The sequence below is a fragment of the Miscanthus floridulus genome, chromosome 9, assembly GCF_019320115.1.
Source record: "Miscanthus floridulus cultivar M001 chromosome 9, ASM1932011v1, whole genome shotgun sequence".
NCBI lineage: Eukaryota > Viridiplantae > Streptophyta > Magnoliopsida > Poales > Poaceae > Miscanthus > Miscanthus floridulus.
This window is the reverse complement of record NC_089588.1, coordinates 42855919-42866346: the sequence shown is the minus strand read 5'-3', so window position 1 is coordinate 42866346 and position 10428 is coordinate 42855919. Positions and strand designations below refer to the sequence as shown.

Genomic DNA, 10428 nt, shown 5'->3' with positions numbered 1-10428 from the left:
AAAATTTAATTCTAAGATCACGTAAGCCACCGGGGACGAGGATGGCGCGTGCTCCAGCGAGGACGAGCGAGGCATGATTTTGATGAACTAATTTAACTTTTGTTTATCCAAACATATATGCAAATCATCATGTGATTTTGAGCTAAAAATGACATAAAATCATAATAAAGTCCAACATATAAAGTTACACATGCATCTACATCGCAAAATGAGATAAGCTACTGATAAAACATAAGAGGATTAAGTTTGTTACCTCCAAAATCGAAGAGCAACACCAATGGAGGGGGAGAGAGCAAGAACAACAGCAAGCTGAAGAACAGAGGCAGTGAGTTTGAATGGAATGGCTCGGGCTCGGGGAGGAAGAAATGAGCTGAATTATAGGCCGGGATGATTAGTCCCGGTTAGGGGTCCAAACCGGGACTAAAGATTAATCTTTATTCCCGGGGCATCACCCAAACCGAGACTAAAAGCTTTAGTCCCGGTTGGTAATACCAGCCGGGACTAAAGATCCCTGCCCCGCGGACGACCGTTGGGCAGGGACCTTTAGTCCCGGTTGGTATTACCAACCGGGACTAAAGGGTCCTTTAGTCCCGGGGGCAAAAAATGCCGAGGCTAATGTCAAATTGGAACATCGTTCTAAAGTCTGTTCTCTAGTAGTGTCAAATGCAATGCAACTCCCCCTGAACAAATACAATCTCTCAAATGTATGCCCCTTTAGGTGGTTACTCCCCCTTGGAGTGTGAGAAACATTCTCCCCCTTGTTGATATATGCACTTATCAAGCTAAAGCCCAAAGACCGCAACTCCCCCTCAAAGTATGCTAAAAATGCACAGGGATGCAGAAAATGCGAAGCTTCAGGAGAATATCAATCAGAATGGAAGAATGCTCTAAGGGATACCATCATGTGTGTAAGACAATAAATCTGAAGGCTGGCAAATGCTCCAACTGGTCATATGGTACAATAGTGAATTGCAAAGCATTTTGAGCCAATTTTAATCTTGAAAAAGCATTCACCACAGAATTAGCACTTAGCATGTATAAGCTGGAAATTAACAAGTGCTTTCAAATCTATACAAGGTAAACTACCCCAAGCTAGTGTCTAATCAACATGCCACAAAAAGAATTCAAAACTTGTGTTTTGCATCAAATACTTCATTTTAGTCATTTTGCACAAGTAACATAGAAGGCATGTGATTGCGAGGGGGCCAGCGATGGCGCCACCATCCCTCCACCGCGGGCCAGCTCCGGTGGGCGCTCGGTGGCTGTCGCTGAGAGAGAAAGGGGAGGAGGACAGAATGAGCTAGGGTTCGGGAGCTGGCGTCGTGTCGCGGTTTTGTTCGCCCGAGATCAGCGCGCGGCCGTCGATCTCAGATGGACGGCGCAAATCAACCGGGCCAGATTAGGCACAGGCGGGCGTGAGTGGTAGGCCGCTTTCCCGGCCTAGGCCTAGGTTGCAGCCTGGGGCGCAGGAGCGCGCAAAGCACGCATAGTTGGGCCAGGCCGTATCTCTGATTGGGCCGAATTAACAGTACTGAATGAGCCTTTTTTTCTTTTTCCTTTTTCCAGTGAATTAAGATTTTTTTTCCTGGAAATTAGTTTGTGGGTAAAATTCTTGGACCATGTTTAAGTTTTCGCTGCAATAATTATGTTTATCCTCTGATTAATTTTGGAACCAATGAGACAATTTTAATTGGAGGAGTAGTCATATTTGTTTAAGTTAATTATGGTATTGTTATTTTCTGACCAACATTGATGATAACAATATTATAATTTTATTCATAAGTTTTTTCATGCATTAATTCTATTTCTGCCCAACGGTGATATAGAATTAATGTAGAAGAATATTTTATTTATGATATTGCTATTTTCTGACCAAAGTTGATAATAGCAATATTATAATTTATTTATGAGTTTTATGCATTAATTCTATTTCTACCCAACGGTGATGTAGAGTTAATGTAGAAGAACATTGTATGTTTTAATTTCTCTGATTCTATTTTTAGGCTACAACCCAATGACTTTTATCTCGTCCATTCCGCCTCTCAATGGTAGCAACTATGGCGTATGGTGAGAGAAGCTTGAGATGGCGCTTGCGCTATCTGACAATGACCTAGCACTCACCACACCCTGTCCCATTGTTCCCGAGGACCCGGTGAGTGAAGAAAACGAGGCTGAAGCAGCTTTCGCTACTCGTTAGCGTGAGCATGCTGCAGTAAGTATGAAGTATGATTTTGATCATGCGAAGTGGGTCAGCTCAAACCGCAAGTGTTTGATAGTGATCAAGAGCTCAATTGAGGATCCCATAAGAGGGGCAACCCCAGAATGTGCCACTACCACAGAGTATCTCAAGAAAGTGGAGAGTCAGTTTACTGGCTCTTCAAAGGCTTATGCAAGCACTCTTATTAAGAGGTTAGTAAATAAGAAATGCACTGGTGGCGGGATAAGAGAGGACATACTAAGAATGAGCAACATGGCATCCAAGCTCAAGCCAATGGACATGGGGCTCAAGGATGAGTTCCTAGTTTATTTGATTTTTGCTTCTTTGCCAAAAGAGTATGAGACCTTTGTTGTAAATTACAACTTACAACCAGAAAAGTGGGATATTGAGAAGCTCATTGCTATGTGTGTGCAAGAAGAGGAGAGGCTTAAGAGCTCACAAGGTGACACTGTCAACCATGTGAAGCACAACAAGAAGAAGAATTTCAACAATCAAAATGCTAAACCACAAGGGAAACCTCAGTGGGATAGTAGCTCCTCTTCCAAATCACAAGGAAAGGCCCCACAGAATGATCACCATCAGAAAGTTCAAGTAGACAAGGACACCTGCAAATGGTGCAAGAAGAAGGGACATTACCAAAAGGATTGCCTAGAGTTCCTGAAGCACCTGATGAGAAAAGGTGAGGGTGTTATTACATTCATAGATGAGTCCTTGTACTTAAGTTATGCAAAATTCACTTGGTTTATTGATTCAGGTGCAACTATTCATGTTGCAAATTCATTACAGGGATTTCATATGAGGAGGACCCTGCAAAGAGGAGACAGATGCATTAAAGTAGCAAATGGAGTCAAAGCTAAAGTTGAAGCCATAGGAGAACTCCCATTAGAACTAAAGGATGGCTTTGTACTTAAGCTTACAGATGTACTTTATGTACCCTCTTTGCGTAGAAACTTGATAAGTGTTTCACGTTTAGACGATGATGGATATAATTGCCATTTTGGTAATGGCAAATGTAAGATAATGTTTAATCACAAGTGTGTTGGTATTGCCTTCCGATAAGACGAGCTTTATTTATTATCACTTTGTGAGAATGTGAATGATGTGAACACTGTGAATGAGAATGCCTCCTCGTCTATGAATGTAAGTGTCGACAGAATATCATCGGCAGTCCTCCGAGGGGTATCCCACGAAGGTAGATGGATCGGTAGAGGTGTGCGTAATCTAGAACAAGAAGGCAATAGAGACACAAGAGTTAGAAAGGTTTGGGCCATTAGCACAACGTAATACCCTACTCCTATGGTCTGTTGGTTTGTATTGGGTATCGTATGATATTACGTGTGTGATTGGATGTGGGATGGGGCATGCCGACTAGGGGACCCCTGCCCCTCCTTATATACTCTGGAGGGGTAGGGTTACAAGGAAAGTATTCTAGTCAGTTAATGTCAAGTATTAGATTATAATATCTATAGTATCCAATCAAATCTTCTAGATACCTTGCAGTGTACGCCAAGCAGTGCCGTGCATTGCAAGTCTTGAATCTTGTGGGCTTGACCATCCCTGACCATGTGGCCCATGTCCCTTGCCGTGGGTACCTAGGGTTATACCCCCCATAGCTAGTCCCCAAGTGCCTTGTATCTTTTGAGCATCACTGTCTTGAACAAGTCCGACCAGTTTGACATGAAGCCAACCAGTTTAACTAGTGAATCAGAGCAGTGGAAGTCGAAGTCGACCAGTTTAACTAGTGACCTAGGTGGTGAAAATCAAAGCCAACCTATTAAACTGGTGACCTAGATGATGAAAGTCAAAGCTGACCAGTTAAACTGGTGACCTAGGTGGTGAAAGCCAAAGCGGACCAGTTAAACTAGTGACCTAAGCGGTGAAAGTCGTATCTGACCAGTGTAACCAGTGACTTGAGCGGTGAAAGTAGGAGCCGACCGGTTTAACTGGTACGTAGATCTCGGACTTAGCCAAGTAAGTCTTACCAGAAGGATGTAAGGGGCTCAAGATAAAATTTGAAAATTCTACCTCTTAGGAGAAGTGTAGCAACTTAGACTCCGTCAATAAGGAGGGTAAATCAAGAAATAAGCACTACATTCACTGCTAGGTAAAGTGTAGCCACTTGGTCCCCGAGCCTGGCAGTAGGTGAAGTAGTCACGTGGTGCTAGGATCCAAAGTAGTAGTCTTGAAGTGCTGGCCCAGTCCCTAATGTCGCTGGAAACCAATGTAGAAATAAATACAGTCATCACGAGATGACGTGTACACACATAGTCCCCGAGCCTGCTGGAAGATTTTGAAGATATCTTGTAGCAGGGTCAAAGAATTTTTAATGAAAGCTTGCCAAAATCATTTGACATGCACGTATCAAGACCCTAGACATGCTGCCCAAGATCAGCACCCTGATTCGAACAGCATGGGGCAGCTTGATAGCACACCGATGAGATATAGCAAGACCCAACCACCAAGGGAGTTCCCAGCCTTAGCTGGCAACTCTTGCACGAAGAATTCGAATGCCGAGGAGTCCCTAGCTTAGCAGGTAAGCCCCCAATGTAGCTGACGATGAAGCATGAGCGGCGAATAGTCTAGCCAACCGGTCGACGACCAAGTGAGCATTGAGTAGAAGTGACCGACGAATAGTCCGAACAATTGGTCGGCGACGAAGTCCATAAACCTAGCGGTCCGACCAATTGATCAGTGGAGAAGTCTGAGTACCAGGTGGTCCGACTACCTGAACGATGATCCTGCAATACAAATATGTAGAACGGGTAGTACATGATGTAAAAATAAAATATATGAACTCGATGATGAAGAAAATAGAGTGGAGTAGATAAACAGTATGTTTGTTTGAAGTGATCATATTTTAAATATGAGTAACTTCCTGCCAGTTGGTTATGTATCGCATCACCAGCCCCGACTAGCCCATACTCCATAGCGTAGAGCGCTTAGCACCCATTTACGCGTAAGAGCGCAGGCATCGCCGAGGAACCACTGTCGACCACCCATAATGCAGAGGGCTAGCGCTCGTGCACGTATAGGAGTGAGATCGAGAATAGTGCTGTTTCTAGTAACGCAAGTGAGAACATGGCTGGTCGACGAGTCGAGTGGAGAATATCTTAAATATATTGTAAACATTAAGTTTTCTTTTGGAGATGTATTTATATTTAATGTAAACCGTGCGACCAGTTAGTGTGTAGCTGAGTCTCTAGCCCTAGCTAGCCTGTTAACCATAACGTGGATCGTGGGGCCCGTGTGCGTGTAGGAAGAGCAGGGCGTCGCTAAGGAGGCGCTGTCGACCACCCCTAATGCAGAGGGCAGGCGCTCGTGCACGTGTAGGGACAAGCTAGAGACAGAGCCATCTCTAGGAACATCCGAGCATCAACATGACTGTTTAGAGATTTGCTGAGTCGAAAGCATGTGCCATCTCAAGATGGTATACATAGAGAAAAAAGCCATTAGGAGAATAATTATGGAGAAAACAACTCAGAGAAACATTGGGAGACATATGAAATATTTAGAAAAATAATAAAGCATGACTTAGCTTTAGACAGAACACCTGGTCGGCGGTGTATGGTGTTATCTTGTCGGCGTTATTGTTGTCCCTAGGTGGTCGGCGAATTTGTCCCTTAGGGCATCCTAATGGATGGTAGCCGTATCCCCTGGAGTTTCCCGATCGGCTTCCGATAAATCGAAAAAGGAAGGTGGTCAGCGCCGAACCAGAGTGGTCAAAGCTGATTCCGTGAGGGAGAGGCAGTCGGCGAGCTTCTAGCTAACCTGATCAATGGATGCGGTCAGATCGTCATTGCCGACCTGCTTCCTCGAGTAGCACGGCAGCAGGCAGCGAGTTATTAGTGAAGACGACCTCGGAGGTGGTTCCCGAGATTCGATCTGCTGTTACGGGCGTTGGTGTGGTTAGCGCATAATCGATATGCACCGGCTTGATGATCTCTCTGTCTCCATTAGCATTGATGACCTAGGAGATCGATCTGACCATAAAGATTTGGTCGGGCTTTGGAGAGGACGAAGAGCTTGAAAAGTGTACTATCTTGTTCGTCATGGAAACAGCACGCACACCTCTAGCTGGCACGCCAACTATCGACAGAATATCATCGGCAGTCCTCCGAGGGGTATCCCATGAAGGTAGATTGATCGGTAGAGGTGCGCGAAATCTAGAACAAGAAGGCAACAGAGACACAAGAGTTAGACAGGTTCGAGCCGTCTGCACGATATAATACCCTACTTCTGTGGTCTGTTGGTTTGTATTGGCTATCGTATGATATTTCATGTGATCAGATATGGGATGGGGCATGCCGACTAGGGGACCCCTGCCCTCCTTATATACTCCGGAGGGGTAGGGTTATAAGGAAAGTATCCTAGTCGGTTACATGGCAAGTATTAGATTACAATATCTGTAGTATCTGATCAAATCTTCTAGATGCCTTGCAGTGTACGCCGAGCAGTGCCGTGCACCGCAAGTCTTGAATCTTGTGGGCTAGACCATCCCTGATCGTGCGTCCCATGTCCCTTGCTATGGGTACCTGGGGTTATACCCCCCCATAGTAAGAAATAAGCGGAAGAGAATTGATGACGTATCTTTGAAATTGTGGCACTATCGTTTAGGCCATATTTCGAGGGGGAGAATATAATGATTGATTAAGAAATCAATTCTTTCGCCATTAGAATTTTTAGATCTAGAACAATGCATTGATTGCATTAAAGGAAAGTACGTTAAGAAAATAAAGAAAGACGCCAAACGAAGCGTAGGAATTTTGTAGATAATTCACACAGATATATGTGGTCCATTTCCTGTGAAAAGTGTGGATGGTTATGATTCTGTTATAACATTCCCAGATGATTTTTCTTGTTATGGCTATATTTATCCATTTAAGGAATGATCAGAAGCATTGGATAAATTTAAGATCTTTAAGGCTAAAGTAGAAAATCAGCACAATTTAAAGATTAAGATAGTAAGATCTAACCATGGGGGGGAGTACTACGGTCGACATACCCCATATAGCCAAGTTCCTAGACCTTTTGCAAGGTTTTTGCAGGAAAATGGCATAGTTGCCTAGTACCCAACACCGGGCTAGCCTCAGCAGAACGGAGTAGCTGAAAGACGTAACCATACCTTAATGAATATGGTGAGAAGTGTGATAAGTTACTCCACTTTACCGATAAGTTTGTGGATGGAGGCGTTAAAACCGCCTTTCATATTCTTAATCGAGTACCAAGCAAGTCGGTGCCCAAAACACCATATGAATTGTGGACAGGAAGAGAACCCTCACTTAATCATTTATGTGCGTGGGGTTATCCAGCTGAGGCTAAAGTATTTAACCCAAATATTGGGAAGCTAAATTCCAAGATAGTCAGTTGTCATTTCATTGGCTATCCAGATAAAGTCAAAAGGTTATCGCTTCTATTGTCCTGGCAGACATACGAAGTTTGTAGAAACAAGACACGCTGTGTTCTTGGAAGATGAGATGGTTAGGGGTAGCATGGTACCCCGAGAAATTAGCCTTGAGGAGAAGCGGGTATATGTACCCACTCCAATGATTTAGGAGCCATTTTTCTCGCTACCTGCTGCCGCTGCACCAACAGTGCAGGACACTGTAGTGACAACACCTGTTGTTAGTTCTCCCATTGCAACAACAAATGAAGATGAGGAACCTATCCTTCAGGATCCTATAGAACCCATTGTTGCACATGAGGAAGAGCCGCAACAACCCCATTTGGAACAAGTGCTAGCCAATGAGGCCCCCAAAAGGCCTCAAAGAGCCAGAAGATCAGCTATTCCTGATGACTATGAAGTCTATGACTGTGAAGAATTTCAAATGGAGGGTGATCCCACCTCATTTGAAGAAGCCATGAAAAGTGCCCACTCATCAAAGTGGCTTGAAGCCATGGAAGATGAAATGAGATCCATGAGTAGCAATAAAGTCTAGGATCTAGAAGAAATTCCTAAAGGAACCAAGACAGTAGGCTGTAAGTGGGTCTACAAAACTAAATGTGACTCTAAAGGGAATATAGAAAGATTTAAAGTGCGACTTGTGGCGAAAGGCTTCACACAAAGAGAAGGAATAGACTATAATGAGATATTTTCTCCAGTCTTATGTAAGGATTCTTTTAGAATCATAATGGCATTAGTGGCACACTACGATTTAGAATTACATCAGATGGAAGTAAAGACGGCTTTCCTTAAGGGGGATCTGGAGGAAAATGTTTATATGGCACAACCGAAAGGTTTTGTCATGGAAGGAAAAGAACGTTTCGGATGCCGCCTAAAGAAATCTATTTATGGATTAAAGCAAGCCTCTAGACAGTGGTATTTAAAGTTTGATGGAACAATAAGGAAGTTTGGGTTTAAAGAGAATGTGGACGACAATTGCATTTACGCAAAGTTCAAGAATGGGAAATTCATTTTCCTAATCTTGTATGTAGATGACATCCTACTTGCTAGTAGTGATGTTAATCTACTACAGGAGACGAAGAAGTTCCTGTCCTCAAATTTTGATATGAAAGATTTCGGTGAAGCTTCGTTCGTTCTAGGAATAGAGATTCACCGAGATAGAAGAAAAGGGGTTTTAGCATTATCGCAAAAGGCATACCTAGAAAAAGTTCTAAAGAAATACAGTATGCATGTGTGTAAGCCTTCACGTGCTCCAATAGTCAAGGGTGATAGTTTTGGGGAATTCCAATGTCCCAGAAACCAATATGAGATCGATCGAATGAAATCGGTTCCATATGCTTCAGCTGTCGGAAGCTTACAGTATGCTCAAGTATGTACACGCCCTGACTTAGCTTTTGTTACCAGGATACTTGGCAGATATCAAAGTAATATAGGAATAGAACACTGGAGAATGGTAAAGAAAGCTTTGCGTTATGAGCAAGGCACAAAAGGCCTCATGCTAAAGTACAGAAGATCTAATTCCCTACATATAGAGAGATATTCAGATTCAGATTTTGCGGGAGATGTAGATGATAGAAAATCCACATCAGGCTATGTATTCACTCTCGCAGGAGGAGATATATCATGGAAAAGCTCAAAGAAAACCGTCACTGCATCGTCTACGATGTATACCGAGTTTGTAGCATGTTATGAGGCCACGGGGCAGGTGACCTGGTTAAAGAAGTTTATACCCGGGTTAAAACTGGTTGACAACATCTATAGACTACTCAAGTTATACTACGACAATGAGCCAGCAGTATGTTATGCTTACAACAAGTCAGGTGGTGCTACCAAACACATTAACATAAAGTTTTATGTTGTGAAAAATAAGGTCCGGGATCATTCCATTAGTCTTGAGAATGTAATCACAAAGAAGATGATTGCGGATCCGCTTACAAAAGGCTTACCGTCCAATGTGTTCAGAGAACACTTAGCCGGCATGGGTTTACGGAAAAACCTATGATCCCTAGACAATAAGAGCCTAGTTGAAAATCTGTTTCAAAACAAAGAGGAGTATTGTAGTAGTTAGTCTAATGGTACTAACTGTTATGACAAGGCACGCTCTATGCACTAATCTGAGATGAAACGAGAAAGAGAAATAAGTACCTAAGTTTAAGTTATAAGTTCAGATCAAGGGGGGCAATGTTAGTTTGATCTCCACCCGACTCGGTCCAACGACCGAGTCGGGGCCTGATCTCGCACCCTGATCGGGGGCGCCCAGCCATACCCACTGTTCGCCTAAACGGTCGTTTAGCCCGTTTAAACACCGTGTAAACGCTACACGGTGGTACGCCGTTTCCGTTTAATCACCCGTTTACCCCGTTTAATTGGCCGTTTAGCTCGTTTAATGGGACATTTTGCCCGAATAATGGCTAAACGGTAGGTGACCGACTGTTTACCGTTTAGCGTTTAGGAAAACACTGGCCATACCGTGGTTGGTGGGCCCTAGTCGCACAGCGCTATAAAGAGGAGGTGGGGCTGGGGCACTCGGTACGAGGTTCACCGTAGCCACCACAAACCCACCTACATCCGTAATCCGATCAAGAGGGTATGCCGTAGCCGACGGGAAGTCCACCGCCACCTCTGCACCACGCCCGACGTCAACACCACCGCCGGACGTCACTGCCTCTCCTTTGCCAACACCCTCCATCACTGACACCACCATGGACGGCTCTTCCTCCTCCAAGCCTGACGGTCAGCTACATCTACACCTCTCTCTCTCTCCCTCCCTCCACCGAGTCATGTTCTTGGTCGATTTGAACCAAACAGA

The 10428-nt window shown here is 44.0% G+C and overlaps 1 pseudogene; it reads left to right on the top strand.

Annotated features, from left to right (window-relative positions):
* The first annotated feature begins 2014 nt into the window (after positions 1 to 2014).
* On the top strand, positions 2015 to 3051 carry LOC136483230 (uncharacterized; annotated as a pseudogene).
* Positions 3052 to 10428: the final 7377 nt, after the last annotated feature.